Source organism: Camelus dromedarius, chromosome 3, assembly GCF_036321535.1.
Source record: "Camelus dromedarius isolate mCamDro1 chromosome 3, mCamDro1.pat, whole genome shotgun sequence".
Classification (NCBI taxonomy): domain Eukaryota; kingdom Metazoa; phylum Chordata; class Mammalia; order Artiodactyla; family Camelidae; genus Camelus; species Camelus dromedarius.
This window is the reverse complement of record NC_087438.1, coordinates 12,484,905-12,506,506: the sequence shown is the minus strand read 5'-3', so window position 1 is coordinate 12,506,506 and position 21,602 is coordinate 12,484,905. Positions and strand designations below refer to the sequence as shown.

At 43.4% G+C, this 21,602-nt stretch overlaps 1 protein-coding gene across 1 annotated transcript in view; it reads right to left on the bottom strand.

Annotated features, from left to right (window-relative positions):
• BASP1 (brain abundant membrane attached signal protein 1) overlaps positions 1-12,727 on the bottom strand; it is a 52,535-nt gene extending 39,808 nt beyond the window's left edge. The window contains exon 1 of the mRNA XM_031443485.2: positions 12,521-12,727. The gene's annotated coding sequence lies outside the window, so the exon portion shown is untranslated. The remainder of the gene's footprint in view (positions 1-12,520) is intronic.
• Between the last annotated feature and the right edge of the window lie 8,875 nt (positions 12,728-21,602).

Here is a 21,602-nt window from a genome sequence, read left to right as displayed (position 1 = left end):
TTTGCTGAGAATGCCCCTCAAAAAATCCCTTCAGTATCACTACTTGTTTTATTACTTGGAAAGGCCCCAAAATTCATTAGCCTTGGTTTTTGCAGTCATCAAAGACTCCATATGATGCCTGCCACTAATTGCCCAATCCTCACTGTCCACCATACAGAAACCTAGAAAATTCCAAGCATTCTTCCCACATCTGCTTTCTGGTAAAGCCTGTATCTTCTAATGTCTTCAAGTGTCCATCCAGTAAAACTTGCCCTGTGGTAAGATTCAGTCGGGTGAATCCCCTACCAATGGCAGAATAGGATTGTCAACTGGCAGGAAGGTCAACCCTTCCATACAGGGTAGGAAGGGCTCTTTCTTGAGCCACTATCAAATGGGCTTTCCCAGAATAACTCTATTTTAATTTACTCGAGATTGGCTAGTTCATTACACTGCATAGACTAAGTAAATCCTTCTCTCTTCCTTTATTCATTCTTGTCATATTTGGGTAACCAAATGGGAAAGGCTTCACACAGAGGAAAAGCATGATAACACAGCGCTAGAATGAGAAATGCCACATGCTAACGCCTACTGAATGGTGGCAACTGCCTAGAGCACTGTGTTGAGAAGGATTCTGAGGCCTCGTCCATGTACCCATGTCCAGCACGAGTGCACAGAGGGAGGGGTACCTGCATACACCCTTTGCCATCCCTGGTACAACAAAGCCACAGAAATAGGCTTTGAATCCCACACCAGGCTCTACCTGTCCTAGTAATGCCAATCTTAGCAAAATTAATTTTTTTTTTGCATCTCATGTTGTCAGAAGAGGATATATGTTTGCCTCACATGGAGTCGTGAGGATTAAGTCAGGCTGGAGTGTAGCTGATTCTCCCCACTCCTTTCTTCCTGCCAAGTGAAACTGCACTTTGCACAGGGGCTGTAAATGTTCTTCACTGTAAACCACTTTTCTTAATATGAAGCACGAATTGTTGCAACCTGCGTTGTGCCCCACCCGCCACCCCCATTCATATGCTGAAGCTCTAAACTGCAGTCTTTGCAGATAGGGCCTTTAAGAGGTTAATTAATGAAGCCATCGAGGTGGGCCTTCACCCATCGGGCTGGTGCCCTTATGAAAAGAGACTGGGACTGAAAGAGACACCAGGGGTGCATGCACGCAGACACAAGACCCTGTGAGAACACAGCAGGAAGGCAGCCATCTGCAAGCCTAGGAGAGAGACCACGGAGGAAACCAAACCTGTCAACACCATGACCTTGGAGTTCTAGCCTCCTGGTCCTGTGCTCTGTTCTGGCAGCCCCAGCAGAGAAACGTGGGAACAAAGCACCCCTGCGTCTACCATTCCTGTTTCTGCAGATACGCCTCCATCCTCCCCTCTCCCACCCCTCCCCTTCCTCCTCTCATGCTCTCTTCTCTTTTTTGCCCCTGGAAACACTAGAAGGAGGGAGTGGTGGGGCTTAGAAACAAGAGGTCATTGACTGTTGATCTAGACCAATGTAGTTTTGCTTCCTGTACTTACCAGAAATCCTGCCCACACAAGGGGAATCCGGACACCCTTAGGAACAGAAAGGAATGGTGTTCCCCTCTCTCCATCCAGAACCATGGCTGCAAAAGTACCTCATCGCCACTTCCCTCAAGTACAGCCATTTCCTCCTTTTCAGAAGGTTTTACAAACCTCCATATTTAACAAGGGCTACCCATGCCTGTCCCTCTCTCGAGTGGATTGGTTAATTAGGTAGGGCGGTAGCTAAATACATCTTCAGAATCAGATTTCAGTGGGAATTCATCCCCAGCCACTTAAACCTCACACTAACCGTGGTGCATATGAGCGACCCAAAACATTTGTTCTAGCAGTCAGGTATTTCCTCTACCAGGTAAACCAGGCAGACAATTGCTAACAAGTCAGGGCCTGCTGGCGCTGCTGACATCAATTGTATTCTATTCTGCTGCCTAAATACCCTAAGGGTTTGAGCGGTTGGGAGGGGCTGGTTTGTTTTTCAGATGTATCTCCCCCAGTTCACACCCTCTTGCAACAGGAATCATGCCCAACTCAAAACTGGCTTGAGCTTTTTTTTTACTCCTCTTAGAAACAGCAGTAACATTTTTTGCAGTATTACATCATTCTGGACTTCTTTACCCTTTATCTGGGATTCTTGGCTCTCATACTACAAAAATGGTAAAGGAGCCTCCGCGGGTGGTATGCCCAGCAGTGGGGATGAGCACAGGTAAGCGGCATGCAAGTCGTAGCTCCCGGTCTTAAAGAAGGCAAGGGGGGTAGCATGAGTACAAACCCTAATTTAGTTTAGGACAAATTGAATGAGGACCAATCCTAACTAATTCGCCAGTTGCTTCCTCTAACCGCCATTTCTTCTCCCCTTAACTTGGCAATACTTACTGCTGGAAATCAGGATACAGTCAAAGAATGTGTTACTACTGACGTTTAAAGTGCCACAAAGTGATATCTTTTAAGCAGGAAGGACTAACCAACAGGGTTGGGTGAGGCAGAGAGATGGAAGCCTGCCGACATTCAAATTCAGTTTCGTAAAATACAGTTTTTGCTACATTCTCAGCATTCTGTTAGTAGTAAATTAAACATCATAGCTTAGAAGGATGAGTAGAACTCCTTTCGGATTTAAAACTACAGCTCTTACCTTAGTGGAATCATGTGTTCTAATTCCACTGTGTAGTGGCTTCTCTCTGCACTGTGGCCGGTTGAGTTCTCCTAGGATGAGCCGATACCCACCCACCCAGAGGACTTTCATATAGCTGAAATCAAGGTGAAGCTCTCTGGATGGTGGAAACAAAACCGGTTAGAATAGAAAGGATGGAGATAAATGTAGGGACCTAGTGTTTCTGTCTCTTCCACCGATAGAACTTTCAAGGAGACTTTCCATTAGTCAACCACCAGATTGACGAGGGGGAACAGAGATATTCAGGTGTGAGCCACATGAAGAAACACGTACCTGGGAAACCACTGTCCATCTTGTATTAACAGCCTTCTGGACAACATTGCTACCAACACTTGTTACTATTTGTCTGAAAACCACACACTGAAAGTTCTGGAAGCAGGTTTCTACTAAAGTCCAGTTGGGTGAGCCCTGGGAATTCAAAGCTTGAGGTCTCAACAAAAGATCACCAGAGCGACTGAGGAAACCCTAGTGCCAAAATAAACCATGGTAAGTGGGGCAGGATCCACCGAGGTTGGGTGACCATGAGATGCTAAGCGCTATTGTCACCACCAATTGTTAATTGAGAGTCTTTCTTTTTTTCTTTAGGAAAATGAGTCATTCAGAGACGGTTCCAGAACCCCTCATTTAATCATTTAAGTCCTTAGTAAATACTCAAGTGGCCACATAACCTCAGCCTAACTTCTTGATGGAATGCAGGGTAATGGCAGGAGGAAGTCATTGCTAATCTACCCCCCTGTAAGTCACTGATTTCTCTAGATGCTCCTTTTCTCCAATCATCTTAAATATGTCTATGGCAAATACAGATGCTGTTGACCTGGACTGAAACAGCTGAGAGCATTTGTAAAGAAAAATACCCCTACTGCCTGTACAGTTTCCAAGACAAGCCCAGAGAGGCTTAAAGCGATACTTTGTAAAGACTCGACAATTCCGAGGAGACTGTCTTCTATCCTTAGGGAACAGGGATGTCTTCACAGTTACCCAATGGTTGCTACTGTTTTCGCCTTTGATAAACTATTTCCCCACTGAGATCTTGTTAATATTTAACTTGGCTGTTGTATTAATCTGTGTGGTAACGGTGTTTTGAACAGCTGTCAATGGGTAAATGATGTGGGTCTTTTCAAATTCACTTCGCCAAGCAATCCAGGAAACTTGTAATTTAGAAAGTTCAACCCGGAAAAGCTGTTTTCTAACATCTTATTCTTCATAAACTTAAAAAAAAAGAGGTTTTAATTTGGGCTTATTTTAGGAATATATTCATTTCTGAACCTGTAAAACTGTAATAATGAAAAGCACTACAAAAACTGCAAAGTCACTTGTTTAGGGCAGGTTTCCCTGGGAAAAAAAATATAAATTCACCCAAGGCTTATTCTCCACCTACTGAAATGTCTAAATAAGTCATTTTAAATATAAATTAAAACTCTCTCATCTAAAACTAATCTTATCACAATTTCTCAAAATACAAATGCACATAAACAGTTTACATTGCTAAACTCCGTTTCAAATATCCGAATATTAAGCTTTATGAAGTATTTTAACAACTTAAGTACTTAAGTTCCATATTTTAATGACAACTTCAGAAACTTCTAGCCCTTTTAAATCTCCTAAATCAGCGCAAATACTATAAATGACAATTCTAAAGAAGAAAAGATTAAACCATGTCTTTTATGCAGCTCTCAAATCAGTAAGCCAGATCACACGAGAAACTGGCATAATACTTCCTGTGCATCACTGTACATGGTGGATCTTCCAAGAGATTCCAGAGCATTTCTAGGGCACCATGCTTGACTGCTCCACTCACTCAGCAGCCCCCAAATGAGTCTAAAACCAACTGGCTTTCTTGTCAAACTCCTATCCCTCCATCTGCAGGCTTCAAACCCTGCACCACTCCTTATTTCTGCAGGAAAACAAAGATATGATACTAACATTTAGTTTTATGGGAAAAACTACTTCAACGTATGCCGTAAGTTCTTTGCCATATGAAGGAAACCACATGTCTGTAGTGTAAGAGCAAAAAAGAGGTAAGCTGAGGAGTAGAGATGGCGAGCAGATCGCGCAGTGGCAGGTAGTAACGAGAGAGCTGCACAAGGGATGCTATCAAAATGCAGACCAGGGTCTGTCTCTGAGGAGGGCAGCAGGGAGAGACACAGGATCAGGATCAGATTCCCAAAAAATGGTATCAGAGCCAAAGAATGGTAGGAATTTTTCTTTTTAAGTTGTGGACAGTGAGTAAGAGTTTGACTCAATTAGAAAGAAGGGAGGGCGGGAGGAGTGAGGCTTTTTTGGGAAATAACCTGGGTTTCTACTCAGCCACTACCCAGCTCATGAGACCTTGACTAAGCCACCAAATTGTCCAAGGTCCTTTTGAGTTACAGAGTAAGTGTTTTAATTATGAGCTTTCAACTTATGATGGCAAGTATTTACAAAGGACTGAGGCTGTAGTTTAGAAAGTAAAAGCTATCACCAACTTTCTGTAAATGAACTCTGCATGGAGGCAGAAAAAAAAGGGGGTAGCCAATTTAGGGCTTGGTTTATTTCTCATCAGGCAACCATTACTACATAGCTGCAGGAGGGCTGACTAGCCTCTCTGGTGAGTATTTTAAAAGCTGAATTACAGGTAAGGCATTTGAGTGATTACTGTGGGCCACCTGTGAAGTGTAATGAGGAAAGTGAAGGGGCCGACTACCCACATTTATCCAAAGTCCCGAAGAGGAGCCATCATCCTCACCCTCTTCATCCTCATCATCGCAGAACAGAGGTGACTTAAGGACATCAGCCCATGTTCACCATGACAAGGAAGAATTTCTCATCTAGGTTACTTAATATATGTATGGATTAAAACTTTTTTGTAAGCTGTATCTCTTCTATGATAATTCTTCATGTTACAACTTAGTACAACTCTCTCTAATGAAGATGCTAATATGTTGGAACATGTCATCCGTTTTATCCTCAAGTGTCCATATGACATGAGATAAAATGGCCAAGACTTAAGGGAAAGACAGAATAGCGTGGGGCCATCAGACACGGGTTCAAATTCTGTCACATTCTCCTGGCTCCAGGATCTCAGGTACATTATTTAACCCTCTATTTTTCATTTATTCACAGATAAAATGCATTTAACAATTTTTTTGAGGGGATAAAATTCAACTAAAGCATATGACATACAATAAATAGTCAATTTCATTAAGTGTCCAATTTCATTCCTAAACTTCTCTAGATATAAAAGAAAAAAATTTTGATGAAGTTTTTTAAATGATACAATCACCATATCCAAAATCTCTTTCCTACAGTGAATATCTGACAGATAAAGTTAAATATAATTACCATCCTGATTCATAAGAGTCAAAAACCCATTTAAAGAAACTATTAAAAAAATAATTTAGCCAAAATGAGAATGACTTGACCTTCATGGAACAGCAAAGCCCAAGGATCCAGAAGGCCAAAAACAAGTTAGTTAAGCAGATCCCAGAATTAAATGCCTACAAGGTCAAACCAGATTCCAGGATGATCCATCTCAAATATCTGAAATTCCAAAGAACTTCCTTGTTTTTTTTTTTTTTTTTAAGATTCCACAGTGACTGAGGTTGCCAGGGGGATAATTATTTCCAAAGACTTTTGTCAACAGGTGATACAGTCACATTCCTGCATAAGATAAGCTTCAGTTTTACTCCTGGAGTGGGTGGTGGGGATGTGGGAAAGCGAAAGCCTGCACCTGGTGTGTCCTGAGGATTTTAAACACATAAATTGGTTTATACAATCTTTGTACTAAGGACTAAGACACTCCTTTCAAATGCTAATGAATTCATCTTGATTCAGGACACCACAACGCCAAGTTTCAGGAATATGAAGGACTTCTGTCAATACCCAAGGTCATCCAGTGGAGTCCAGATGTCAACATATCAAAACACTGAGCCTTTCTCTGAGGCTCTCAGGACTTTCACATCATTGCTTTTCATTTCAATACCAACTCAGTTTGGAGGCTGGAGTTGTATCCATCTACCCACTTTGGACTTTTGAAACTAGTACAAGAGGATTTTTCTAAACCACAGACTTCTATGTTCTCCCAACTCCTGTCCACGGCACCACCAACAGCCTGTCTTGCAATAATGACCTTTGAAATAAGCCTAGAGACAGCTACAGACATAGAGGATGAAGTAAAGAAAGCTGGTCTCCTCACCACTTGACAGTGAAAGTGCATTATAGAGATGCAGAAAATATGTATAAGGCATTGTCCTAAGTGTGTGATGACTTCATTTAATCTCTATAATAACTGCATTATAAACCCCCCCCCATTTTATAGATGAGAAGTGGGGCACAGAGAAGCTAAGCAATTTACCAAAGATCACACAGCTAGACAATGGCTGAGACAAGATTCTTAACCTAGTGAACCTGGCTCCACACTCAGCCCTCCAAGTCACACTTTCTAAATACCGTACGCCCTACAGTGTACAAACCATAGCTGAAACGTATATTTCAAAGCAAAGTTCAAGAAACAAACCAGTGAAGACCAGCCCTTCCTCCCTCATCCAAAATGAACAAAAGAATAAAAAAATCAATTTAAAAACAAGTTCGTAAAGTGTTTAAGCAATAAGAAGGAAATGTGTAAACGCCGGGCCTTTCCCCACTGAACACCACTTTCTTATATCATCTTGACATGTTTCCTTATGACCTGGGTCCCTGTTGTGTTTGCAGATGGCTTCTATTTCTAAATCTCTCAGGCTTTCAGGAATTTATTCCTAGACTTCGAGGCATGCTCAATCACAGCCTCCCCTCACTGGCAGCCTTGGCTAGTCCACACAATTCCTGCATTCCCTGTTTTTATTAAAAAAAAAAAAAAAAAAAAAAAAAAAACAAAAAAAAAAACAAAAAACTGCTGCCTTTAGAAAGCCTGATTTTGTAAGTTACTTAAATTCTTTGCAAGCATAAAGAAAACACGTGATGAGACTTTCTCTGCATCCCATCTCATCGGGCTTCTGAGTTCCAGGGGGAAGAAGAGAATGTTGTTTTAATCACCTTGCTTGTATCTTTTCAAAATTGCACTTTAACTCTATCCTGGTAAGAATCTGATTATCTACGTGATTATCTTTTACTTTTGATAAGGTTTACTGGACATTTTTTTTTCCTCACAAGACACTTACCTAGATGTCTGTCTTAATAGCAGTGGAGGGAATGGCATTTACCAAAAATCCTCCTTTGGCAGGCTGGGAGCGCCTGTGGTTTTAAGACTACTCCTATATTTTCTCAAAAGAACTTAAATGCTGTCTCTTGAGTTCCAGAAGCAGCCATGGGAAATTTGATGAGGGTGGCCATTCTGGCTTCACTCAATCCACTTTGGGGCAAATTCCCATACATTTCTGTCTCACAGAATTTCAAATATGTATCTCTATGTGGTTTGAAATATCCTATTTCTGACTGAATACACGGAAACCCTCAGGTCTTGATTAATCAGCATGGAAGAAAACTGCAGCTTAATATAGAGAAATTAGTTATCGATGTCAATCACACCGCCTGTGTTGATAATGCAGACTGAGAGGGCAAGGGGCCCCTAAGAGCCAGCCACTGTCCTTACACACTTTCCAGACATACATGTCATCCTTCGGATAGCCTAAAAATAGGAATTATTACTCCAATTTTACAATAACAATTTTTATAAAGTGAAATTTAGAGAGGTTTGAAGTAATTTGCCCAAAGTGGCCCAGCCAGTACCTAGAGATTTTTCAAACCAACTAAGCCCGAGGAAGCCTCCCGATCAAGACTATTTTCTTTAAAAAAAATTCTGGCTGTCCACAACCTCAGTTATTTCCTGCTATTAATCCACCATAATTAAGCTGAAGAGTAAAATTCACATTGCACTGTGTTATCCAAAGTTTTACGAGTCAGAATAAATGGAAAAGATTCGGTGAGTTGAGAAAACGTGACAAAAAGACAGATACCACACCCATTTCCCCCAGAACTTCAACGCATCTACACGTTTGGCTTTTCCTCAGTTACCTGGTTTCCAGTTTACCAGCTAAAACAGTCATTAAGAAGATGTTAATCTTTTGATAAAAAGGGTAAAAAAATGAGTAGGTAAAAACTACATATTAGAAAGATAAAGACCTAAGCAAATCAAAGCGTTTCTTTTAACAGAATCAGACACCAAAGGCAATTGCTTTTGACAAATGATACTTGGTAGGCCTTTTCTGGATATTTTTCAAAACAAAATTTTACAAGTGATCAGAAAAATAAGGCAGAGCAACTTTATAAATCTTTTATTTAGTAAGCATTGTTTATTACAGCTCTTCATGTTCGGTAGTGCTTCATGTGAATGTTTAAGCCTGTAAATGAACATGTTAATTTAAGATGCTCAGTACAACCCATTTGTTTCAGGGGTACACTGGTAAAACTTAGAAGTGAGCATCTTAGTAGACTAGCTAGGCTCTCCCTTCAATATACACTGAGAAAAACAGAAAATTAATTATTTTCCAAAGACTATTATGAAGCACTATAAAATGATAGTCTATACCAATCAGTTTCATTTCATATCATTAATTAAATTTTATTTTATAGCATGAGTCTATATGTATAAATTATGTGTGTGTATAAATATATATGGCACCTTAACTGATTTAAAAAAGGGTTTGGATTTTGCTTTTTTTTTTCCCCACAGTGAAGTATTACAGACGTCCATTTTAGAGTGAGCAAATCCTCTCCAAACCTAAGTTTCTCACACTCCACTTATGACCAAGGAAAACAATACTTTGGGATTGTTCTTAATGTGAATTTTTAAAAAAAAGACAAAAACTAAAGAGACAGAATACATCACATCTTCTAGTAAATCCAGGAAGATTATAAAGACGCCTCCAAAGATAAGGAGCCGAAGCCCATAGGGCTCTTCCATTCAGATTAGGGTGTTCAAATTAGATGTTCAACCTGGGGTGGTCTGGGGGGAGGGAAGGCCCTCTTCTGCCCACAAAGAAAGCAGGAGCACCAGTTAAGGAGAGGCCCGCCACTGGCACCACTGATAATACAGTCATTGTTGGTGCATTTTGTCACAAGGCCCAATTTCCCCTTTCTCCACCTGCTACAGCTTGCCAAAAAGCTAGCTGGATAAAAGAATAAGGTAAATGATCATTTAGAATTCAATTGAAAAATTATCTTGCTCAAAAACCTGAGACTCATTGAATTGGGGGCATATTGTTATATATTTGCTATTGCATATGGTCTGTCTGCCGACTCATCCCTCCCTCAAAAACAAAACCTAAAAAGAAAAAGAAAAATCTACATCTAGCCCCCTAAACCATAAAAAACAAACAAACAAACAAAAAAACCCACTCAGTACTATGAAGTAGAGAGGGTACCAGGCAGCTACCCTACCAAGTAAAGGCTCTGCTATATTAAACTTGATCAATATCAAGTTTTTATTAAAAGGGACAAAAGAGATGATTTCCATTTTCCTGCCACATGTTGTCTTACCAGGATTCACTGAGAATACTTAAGCATAAAATTCTTTCAAGCATAACGTACCATTGCGAAAATATAATATTTAGCTCCTATTTCGTACAGTTAAGTCTTCTTTCAGTTGATAGAACAAACTAGCCCAAAAAGAAATCTTAAGGGCCATACATGGTCCTTGGATAATACATCATTGGTAAGAAAATCATCCATCAACCACCAAAGGTATGTATATATGTATATATATCATGGTTTCTGGTAGACATTGAAAAAAAATTAAGAACTTAATCAACCATCATCTTCACCCCAGCAGCCCCAGCTGACTTCTTCCTCCCCATCAGTGGATTTCCAACTCCATGGGGTTCGTCTTTGGGATCCCTAATGAAACAATGAGGAAAATCAAGGGAGAACAATCAGGAAATCAAGAGAAAACAGACATAGTTAGGATCCTGATAAGGTAACCATTTTCTCAGCTCTGGGTTTTGTAGGCCATCTTGTTCGCATAAATGCCAAAATGTCTTCATTTTTCCCAAATGGTGACACTAGGGGCGATACCCACTGTCAATTTTAAGACGAATATCCCTTAATCAAATGGCCAACAGCAAAAATCTGTCAGAGAAACGGTTAATTGATGCAAATTAAGAGAGCCACCATCACTGCAGTGCAAAACGATGCAGGAAAAAGAACAATGAACAGTATTAGAAAGAAAATAGCAGTGTTCGGTTACAAAAAAATATTTAATCCACAGGTTTGACCTCACCATCAAGGCTAATCTTATTTTTCATCAATTGAAATCACTAAGAAAGCAAACGATTAGATAGGCTGGAAAGGAAGAAATATACACACAGGAGGGAAAAACTTGTCATTTGTGTCCAAGGGTTTCACGCAACATTTAGGGTAAACGCCTTTGTTCCTGGTTTTGGTAAGGGAGTGGGTGGGTGGGTGATGCAGAGATCAGATGGGGCTGCCGGGGCCCTCCACACCCTGCTCTCAGGCGCATGCGCGAGGCCAAGACAAAGGAATAGGTAATTACAGTCCCGATTCATTCATTTTGCCCGCAGTGCTGAGGATCTCTTAGCCCCGGTAATCCCTGGGAGGTTGATCCACACCGCTATAGCAGGAAGACCACCTCGATGCTAGTGTCCGATTTTAACCCGCCATCACAGATGTGCTAGTGGCCTCGCGGCAGACCGAGGTGTGGCGTCAATTCTGTTTAAGGTACTAAAAATGCACCCGTGCGCGCTGTACTAATTTCAGCGGAGTGAAAATTACACAGGCAAAGACTGTTCGCGGAGTTCGTTTCAAGGCGGAAATGTCTCTGGGGAAGCAGATAAGGAGCCCAGCCAAGCGTTCGATGAATATTCATGAAAAGAATGCGGTTTGGAGCCACGCATTGTGTGTGCGCTCGGATCCAGGGATTCTGCAATTTTTATTCTTGAGGGGGAGGGGACGGTAAGGCGGGGAGGGGCAACAGGGACCCAGCGTCGGGTTTCAGTGTTAGCACTTCAGGCAAAACCTGCTAAACCCCAAACCTTCGCTCACAGCGGGTCTGGGCCGTTAGGGGCCGCGCGCTGTCAGGTTCAAGCTCACACCCTCCCCGCCGGGCCGCGCGGGTAGAGGCGCCCAGCGCATTCTCTGAAGGCGAAGACTCGAAAAAATAAATGCTCAGATGTAGCCCACCGGTTAATGGGAAGGCAGTTCAGCCAAGTCCGAGGCTGGGGCTTTGATCTGCTCAAATGTGCTTTGGAGGCACGTTGTCGTGTGAACCTCGCATTCCTTGGCCACCCCAAGCCAAGATTCAGGCGTCCCACAGGTCAAGGAAACCCATTTGCTAAACCAAAAAGCACCTCCTTCCTTCCGATCACACCACAGTCCCCGTATTCTTGCTCCCCCTAACTCCCGCCCCACCCCACCCCCACCCTCCATCTTTTGCTGCTGCGCCCCTCGCACCAAGCGCTTTCTTCCCGGCTGTGAATGGTGCCGATGACAGATAACTCTTAAGCCTCAAAAAACCGTCTCTTCGGGTCTCAATGGATTAAAGGGTTTCACAGGCGGCAATTTCCTCCTTAACTAGAAGCTTCCCTCCCACTACTCACCCCCTCAACTCCATTTATCAGGCTCACCAACCCTCCATCCTCCCCACCCCGCGAGTGGCGGAATCCACCCACCTCCGGGGCCCCCACCACCCAAGATCCCCGTAGCGCGACGGAGCAGTCACTGAGGGGATCCCGTGTCCGGCGCCGTCTAATTGGGCCCTGCACCATTTCCCCCTCAGCCCCGGCTGCAGCTAGGGGAGAGAACAAAGGGCCTCGGGGGTGGGGCGGGTGCAGGAGGGGAACGGAGGCCCCGGGGATGCCGGCACCCCGGGTCCGCCGCGGCAGCGGGGCGACAGGGCGCGCCTGCTTACCGGCTCTGGGTGCCTGTGCCGCCCCTGGGTGAACGCGGTGCCGCCGAGGGGCCCGGGTCGCTGGTGTCGTCCGGTCGGGTGCCTGGCCGCTGGCAGAAGATCTCTCCCCGGCTCGACGGCGGAGCCCGGAGCGAGGAGCGAGTTGGAGCGCTGCCGCCGCCGCCGCCGCCGCTGCCGCTACTGCCGCCGCCGCCGCCGCTGCAGCCTCTGCATTTCTCGCGCTCGCGCTCCCCCTCCCCTTCCTGCCCAGCGCCCTCCCCCGGCGCGTCCGTCCGCCCAGCCTCCCTCCTCTCGCTCACCCCGCCCGCCTCCCTCCCCTCCCCTCCCCTCCCCTCCATCCCGGTGCCCCGCCCGCCTCCCCTCAACTCCCCGCAGTCCTGGTGCCCCGCCCGCCTCCGTTCAATCCCCTCCAGCCCTTCTCTCTCCTTACATCTCCTTCCCTCCATCCCGGGTCCCCCCCCCACCCCCTTCTCCAAAGGGATTGTCCTCTCCTTTCGCTCTCCCCTTCCCTTCATCCCTGTGCCCCTCCTGCCTCTCTACATCAGCCTTGAATGCCTGTTTCCCACACCCTCCCCACCTCTCCTCCATTCCTCTCCAGCAGCTTGCCCCCAGCCCTCGTCGTCTCCCCTCCCCCGCCGCGCGGCGGGGCTGTCCACAGGCACTTTCTCTCTCTCTTTCTGCCTCTCTCTCTCCCTTTCTCCCTCTCTGGAACGGTTGGAAAAGAAGTGCTCGGGCTCTCGCTCACACTCAGAGGGCTGCCTGGAGGTGATGAATGACGCCCCCTGCCACCTGCTACCTGTCTCAGCATCCCAGTCCGGCCGCTCGAGACGTCTGGCTGAGATTCCGATACCCGGGCAGGCAGTGAGGTTGGGGGTGACCTGCTAGCTCCCCTCAACCCGTCAGGACAGATGCCCGCGGGTTTGAGGGTGGCCTCCAACGGTAGACGCGTCTGGGCGGCGCCCCCGGGGGACCAAGCGCGCTGGGCTGGCGGCTCCCGCACTCGCTGGGCTGAGCCGCGAAAGCTGCGGCTTTGGGCGAGCGCGGCGCTAAGTTCCAGCTGTCCAGGCGAGCGGCGTTGCCCCTGCGAGGGTGCTCTCGGGACTTGGGAGAGGAGGGAGTGAAGACAAGAGCCCTGGGAAAGGAACCGTCGGTTTTTGATGGCAGCCAGCTCTCAGGAAGACTGAGTTAGCCGAGGCAACCCGCACAGTGCCGCTCAGAGACGCACAGATCAAAACCGTGGCCAACTGCGGTGTGTCAGGGTGTCCCGGGGGCCTGGGACTTTGTTTAATACCGAGATAAGAAATAACCACCCGGGTGGGCAGATATGCTCACCTTGCTTATCCGTTGGCAAGCAAATGCAAAGATAATAATAACGTAATATGACATCGCTTACAACGGTAACTCTTTCACTAAACAAAAGCCAATTTTACCTTCCCGCAAAACCCATCTGAACCTTTGGAACTCTCATTTGCGGCATTTGGGCGCCCTCTGGCTGTGTCTGGATTACTTTCATGGTCGCCTACATCTCAGCAAAGAAAAAAAAAAAAAAAAAGGATGGAGCTGCTGGTTCTCCAGGATGGTTCTGCCCTCCTGACCTGGGCGTGGATTTGAGAGCAGGAATATTATCCAAAATCAGGGTGACAAAATGTAACCATATTTAGAGAGGCAGACTCCAAAGGCAATTGCATCTGCATTCAGCTGGGGAAAGGTAAGTCCATTTTCAATTAATAGGAAAAAACTTACCAGAATTTAATTACTATTTTAAATGAATCCGGGTGGCCGTGAAGACCCCATACTACGCTAGAGGTTTTGCAGCGGAACAGACTCCTGGACTGCACAGGTGTTGACAGTTTATATGAACCACACCAAATTAGACAAAGGCAATGCAGGCTGGAAATGTTCACATGTTAAAGCCAGGGGCAGAGGAATTTTGCTGTCTTTTTCATTTCTTCTTTTGTCTTTCTGCCATTGAAATGAAAGAACAAAGAATATGGTATAAGAGAAACATGGCATAAGAACAGGGAAGCAAATTACAACTAGGGTTACCTCTAAAGCTTTTAATTTATTTGAACATAAATATTCAATAATTTAATATGGTCAGTATTAATTGACCCTCATTCCAGCACACCCTCCATGAAGCTAGATGTAGTTCTCACCCTCCTGTTTGGGGCAGATAATTTTCTGTTGTCGGGGGGATGGACCTGCCCAGTGGACTGTAGTCTGTTCAGCATCATTATTGGCCTCCATCCGTCCACTAGTTACCAGTAACACATACGACCATCACCACCATCACCAGTTGTGACAACCAAAATGTCTCCAGACATTGCCAAATGTGCCCTGGGAGGCAAAAATCACTCCAGGTTGAAAACTATTGGGCTCTAAATTTTTGTTTAATTGTTGTGAGCAAGTGTCTAAGTCTTTAACTTATTAAATTGAATAAGCATTAGCAATTTTATGCTCAAAGCATTTATTGAGTGTACTTGTTATGGATTATCTGTGTAGCTATCTCATTTAGCATTCAGTTTTTGTCCCTGTGATCTTCCAGGCATGTAAACTTATCTTAAAATTCGTAAACATATGTTCCTATTGTGGTTCCATGATAAATCTCTGGATGTTATCTCAGTTCTATCTTCTCTTTTTCTGATTTTTGAAAAAATACATAAAAATTATAATTTGGTACTTTCAGTGCTTCCAGCTAAATTTTCATGATGGAGAAAGCAAGCCTTTTAAAGGTGTGATTGGAATACGGATCACAGGTTGCCATAGAAATGGGAGGCAAAAGCTTACACCAATGAGACTGCAGGTCTCCTCAGTTTTGTCTTCCATCAGATTTAGTTGTTCATTTAAAAGATTTTTTAAAAGAATTCTTTAATGACATAATGATGTAACTGGCTCATAGTGCTATTAATCCTAAGAATGGAAGCTTTTCCAGAATTTATAGTTATACATCAAATGGTACCCAAAATATTATATCTCAACACATTACTATGTAAAATCCAATTTGGTGATGTTTTTAGTCTCATTTTTAATTGTTCATCTAACATCTTCATTTTTAATTTGCATGCTCTTGAAAGTTTTTTTTTTTTTCAACACATACTTAGGGAATTAATGAATAAGCATTTAAAGCTCTGGAGTTTAGAAAATTTTTAATATTAACTATTGTGGATGTCACTAGCTGTTTAGATTACAGACTAATGAACTTGGGAGTCTATGTTAAAGGTGCAATTTATGACAAATTTAATTACCTTTCAACATTACAGTCATGAAAATAAAAATGGCTTTACTCTCCAAAAGGAATGAATAATTCTTTAATAAACAAAGCTAGACTTCCTGGGTTGTAAAATGAATTCCACTGTCATCTTCAATTGCCTACACATTTTGCTTCAGTGAAGCATAACCTGCATTATGAAAATATTCATCAAAAAGATAAATGATTCAGTGATGACTGATTTTTGCTAAAGGATTTGCCATAGAATTGCTTGCAACGTCATGGACTCATTGGCACCTAAATTAGTAGGTTTATGACAACTTCAACATGTGCTTAGCTTTTCAAATCGTATCTATGGTCAGTTGAGACGCGTACAATAGATGATTACATCGACCTCATCTCATCTCACCTCCAAACCTCACCCATAACTCCCCTCTTGGTACCTCTCATATCACCCACCAAGGTTTAGCATTTTCCTCAGTTCCCCATCCTTTCCTCCTAAACAGTAAAAAGGGAATTCAGGTCCCAAGTAAAACATGTAGACCAACATGAATGAAGCAAAAAGCACAGTGACAGTAGTGTCACCCCGTGTCACTCCAGCCACCTCTGCTTGACATCTTTTTGACTGGCTCCCGTTCAAGGCCACTGAATTAACGCGAGCCCTTGGACACCCATGTAGGGGATTTGATCAGTTCAGCTCAACGGCTAAGTATTGGGTGGAGGACTGAACTGCTGTAATTTGATCACAAGATCTCTTCTACGAATCACAAGCGAAAGACCAAACAGCCAATATTACGTAGAAAAGTAGACAGCTTTTCTTTCTTAAGAATATTAATCATTTTTAATCCAAGGAAAATATTGAAATCTGTATATGTATCGCATCCTTCTCCCTTTCTATCCCCTGCCCCCAGCACCATTATTACAACCTCACCCTTCACATAGCCCAGTGAAAGGGCTTCCTTTGTTTCAATCAGTCGGTCTCAAGCAGGGGCTCTTCTGCTCCCCAGAGGACTGTGGGAGTATCTGGAGGCTTTGGGGGAAGGAAGTATAAGGCGGAGAAGTGCTCTGGCATCTCATGGGTAAAGATCAGGTTTGCTGTTAAACATCCTACATGCAGAACAGCCCCACAATGGGCAATTACCCATCCCAACATGTCAATATGAGGAGGTTGAGAATCCTGTGGTTTGAAAGAGCATGAGGCTGGAAAAGACCTGATTCTTTTTTTTTTGGAAGAGCACACGCTGCATGGGGGACTGCTTCTTGCCATGATACACGGTGTCTGCAGCAAGTAGCAGGTCTGGAGGTGCAAAGATTTCACAGTGATTTTCCTTTTAGCAGGGACTGAGTTGCACCCTGAGCCCTTCTTGCCATCTAGCTGGACTAGAACACAAATTTAGGCGCCCCCTTGCAGAGCAATGGCCAAGGTTCCCATCAGGGATTCTGAATTCCACTCTGTCACTCCACGCTGGGTGACTGGAAAAAAAACAGCTTAACGGCAGGTCCCCTAGTTCACCCTCCTGTGTATGTCCTGTAACAGGATAGCTGGGAAGCCTAAGGAATCGTGTATTTACCATGAAACCTTGGATTTGAAGTGGAAGGAGCAACCTGGCCTGAGCACCAAACTGGGAACATTTTTGCCCACGATAAAAAATGGATAAAACACAACATTATACCCTACCTAAACAGTTCTCATTCCCAACTGCCTTCTCCCTTTCATAGTCCAGAATCCCGCCCACAATCCCACCCCCATCAATCCTTTCAATCTCAAAGAAATTTTTCAACTCATCAGCATTTTCTATGAAGAAAATACATAAAACCGGTGATCCAGGGACATTTGCCTCACTAACCATTGAGGGCTTTTTTCAGGCAGTGCCTGCCTGTTTCTACAGACACAGGGCAGGGGATTAGAACAGAGGGACTTTAGTCTTGGGAAAATAGTCCTTAATTCCTTGGCTACCCTTCCCCCATAATCACCGGTTAAACCCTTCAAATAACAAGTTACTTTACAATGGCATAAAGAATGTTGTAGAGCAGTTTTTCACGTGGCTTCCCTTTTGGGTAAACGAGACTACCGAGGTTCCAGCGTTAAATAGTGTGAACCTTAAGTCCAGCCCCGCTCCTTGTTACCACCAGCTCCTGCTCTCTGATCAGACCCTACTGGTCATGAAAATATTTTTACTTTAACTGCAGTGCAAGGAATGGTGGCCAAAACAAACTGGTGAGTGCAAAAGCTAGTTGCCAAAGAGACCGCTGAGGATGTGCATTTGGGCTGTAAATTAAGGGATGCAGCTTTGCCGACTTCTCCAAGTGCAAATACTGTCAAATTCCAACAGCAACCTAACTCCGCCCTTTGGACAGACTCCCTAAGTCTCTCGCTCAGATGCTGTGATCCTCTTGCTTCTCAAGACCAGGAATCCCCTACTCAGATAAGTCCAATTCAGTGTCAGAAAGAATGACTTCTCCCCAAACATAAAAAAGTATAGTCAGAAATGAGAGAGCCAGGCTTAAAATATATTAAGGAAAAAACTGGCATAAATAGTTGAGGATATCCAAAAACAAAGAAACACCCCCCCCCAAAAAAAAAAAAACCAGCTATGGTGTCAGTAGTTTTAAGGGGAACCATCTGTGACAATGAGGCAGACCATCACAGTGGTGGACCAGGGTATTGAACACAACTAGAAAATCGTGGTTCCTGTCTTAAAACATCAGCATTCCTGGAGGACAGGAAACAAAAAAGAAAAGCAGTTTCATTGTAGTGATTAAAATATTCATCTGATCAAAGTCAAACAAAAGGAAAGATGTCAAAAACAGCTTCTAAGGTGCCTAAAGTAAGCTGCTGAACAATATAGAGAGTATGATTGTCCTTATGTTACATTATAAATAAATACATGGGAAATATCTGCAGGACTGCAGCCCAAACTGCTAATAGTAGCTCTCACTGGGAATCGGTGTCATTTCAGAGGTGGGTGTGGAGGGTTGCTCAGCTTTCTAATACCATGTTCTGAAGTTCTATGTTGAATGAATGTTTTTGCAATGACCACTCATTACTTTGGGAATCAGAATATATCATTTGGAGGGGAGGGTATAGCTCCAGTGGTAGAGCAATGCTTACCCTGCTTGAGGTCCTGGGTTCAATCCCCAGTACCTCCTCTAAAAATAAATAAACCTAATTACCTCCCCCCACCAAGATAAAGTAAAATAAAATGATAAAATAGTAAATAAATAAATATAATATTTTTTTAAAAGAATATATATCATTTGGTACATTGCTCCAGAAACCGGCTCTGGGCTAGGCAGTCCCTATGTGGAAACTGCCTCTCGAGCACCCGGTATTTTAACACTACGCTTCTGCTTCTTGCATCTTTTTGCTTCTTCACCTTTAAATTAGTGGCTCAGTTTGGATGAAGAATGTGTCGAAGCCCTGGCACTTCCCTTTTGGTCCTAATCCAACCCACTTCTAATGCAAGAGACCACCCCAGCCCGCATCCCAAGCTTTTGAGATGATTGCAGAAACAAGAAGATTTTAGCCTAAAGTTAGTCCCTGCTACTCCATCAGATATTAACTTACTTTTTGCATTAATGAACCCATAATCAACACAAAGTTCTGATTTCTGTGAAACATTGTGTTTTATGTCTTCCTCGGTGTATTTGAATGGGCATCTAGAGCGTCATTGCTGCTAAATCAAAGTCGCTTAAGCATTTTATCTTCTATTGAAGACAATTATTGTCTCCTTTCTGGCTTTTACTCCTGATAATCCTGCGATGACAGCTTCAAACACATAGTTCTCATCTTTTAAAATATTTCCTCAGTTTCAGTTTCTAGAAATGAGATCCATCCATCAACGTTTTAAGTTGCATATATTTAATTACCAACAGGATTAGATGCTGTCTTTCCAGTGTTGGTTCACTGCTTGGATTTAATCTGGTGTAACAGTCTCAGTCTCCTATGAAAAAGTTACTATCAACTCTGTAGATTAAAGTCTTCTCACTGTTCATCCTTGTGATCATTTCGTCCATGGAAAAATTGATCCCATCTTTACATCTGTTGAACTCCACCGCAGTATGACTTGGGGAAACTGTCCATCTCAGGGGCTGAGCTGACAAGCTCAGTTTTTAGACGGTAATGGTTTCAAATCCTAACTTTGCCTCCGCTTTCTAGCGTTATGAGTTTGAACACAATCCTCCCTGCCTTTTAACCTTAGTGGTTTCATCTAGAAAATGGGAAAATTACCAGCTTCACTGAGTTGTTCTGAAAATTATATAAGAAAATGGATTTAAGGCCTTCAGCCAATTCAGAAAACACATTCAGAAAATGTGTCTTAAAGAAGCTGGTTTTATAGCACCACCAACAGGACCATTAAGGAAGGAATAAAAAAATTAGAGTTAAGGACCGAATCAGGGAAGACAGGAGGGCACAGATAGTTCTGACGGAAAACCTGAAGTATGACACTCTGTTTGCACAAAGAATTTAACTCTAAGCTTCCTGGCAGCCAAGAGGAAAAATAATCGAAATATTATGGTGTATTGATATTTCTCATAACAGAAAACATTTCAGGTGCGTCAGAAGGGGCAACTCTTCCCAGCAATCAACTTTAAGGAGAACATATCTCTATATCCCTTTATGTAAAAGATACTGTTTTTCTTAAAAACAATTTTTCGATAATGATTTTTACTGGAGATAAGGAAATTCTCTCATGAGGTCATTTATTATATCAACCTGCAAACTGCAGAAACCATCTTAGTATAATTCTGCTGAAGTATTTGTATGAAAAGAGTAAAAATAATGTGGTCCAGACCAGCATCTTTGTGCTGGAGCACACAGGAAGATTCTCCGAGTGGATGGAGGGTGCAGGAAGGAAGCAGGGACCCTCTCCCTGGACTGTGCACACTGTCCATTAAGGGAGCGAGGTCTGTTCAGAATATGTGTCCACCCTCACCCCAGGCGGTGATGCCACCTCTGCACTTCAGTCTCAGGCAGAAGTTTTCAACCTGGGACTCCAGGCTCCTAGGAGACTTCAGGGTGGCCATCAGGGAATTATCCTCCCCTCTCGCTTAGCTGCTTCTTACTAAAAGCCAGGCATTTTGATGTGAACTTTAAGCAAACACTGCAGCACAAGAATTGACTTGAGTATTGTGTTAGCAGAAAAATAATAAGAAATATTTGTATTTTAAGGTTTTCTTTTAAACTTAAGACCTTGGCTTATATTTTGGCTGAAATAGAGGGCACCCCCATTTCTTCCTGAAGGGGTTCCCTGGGAGTCTGGCAAGCGACAGACACCTTACATCTTGTTGGCAGCTGCTTAAAATCTTCCCAAGGGCCTGGAAATTGCTCCAGAGGCTGGAAGAGGCAGCCTGGACCAGGAAGGAAGACTCTTGAGGGCAGTTGTTACCAACCAACCAACCAACCAACTGGATGGACTCAAAGATGCCTTAAGTGGCTCCTGGGAAGCATCCAGGCTGGAAGGTCATGGCCCTGATGTCCTGCTGTGCAGAGCGCCCTTCTTGGTGGGACACCCTGCAGAGCCCAGCTGAGGATGGGGAAGCAGAAGGTACAGAACTTTCTCTGAGGGCAAAGAAAAACAGAGTTGACTTAAAGGACACAGGTAACTACTGATAGAAAATGCCACCCACTGCATCAATTTATGTTTTATACTATGTTTCTTAAAGTTGTTGTTAACTGATCATCTTAAAGGGATTGATATTTTTTTAAGAGAAATTAAAAACCAAGGTTAAACTTAGAATCCTTCCCTTCAAAAATATAAAATCTAATGGAGAAACTCATACTCTAGAAAGAGCCAAATACTAAATATTTTAGGTTTTGCAAGCCCAAGTCTGTCTGCCACTGGGGACTCTGCCATTGTCACAGGAAAGCAA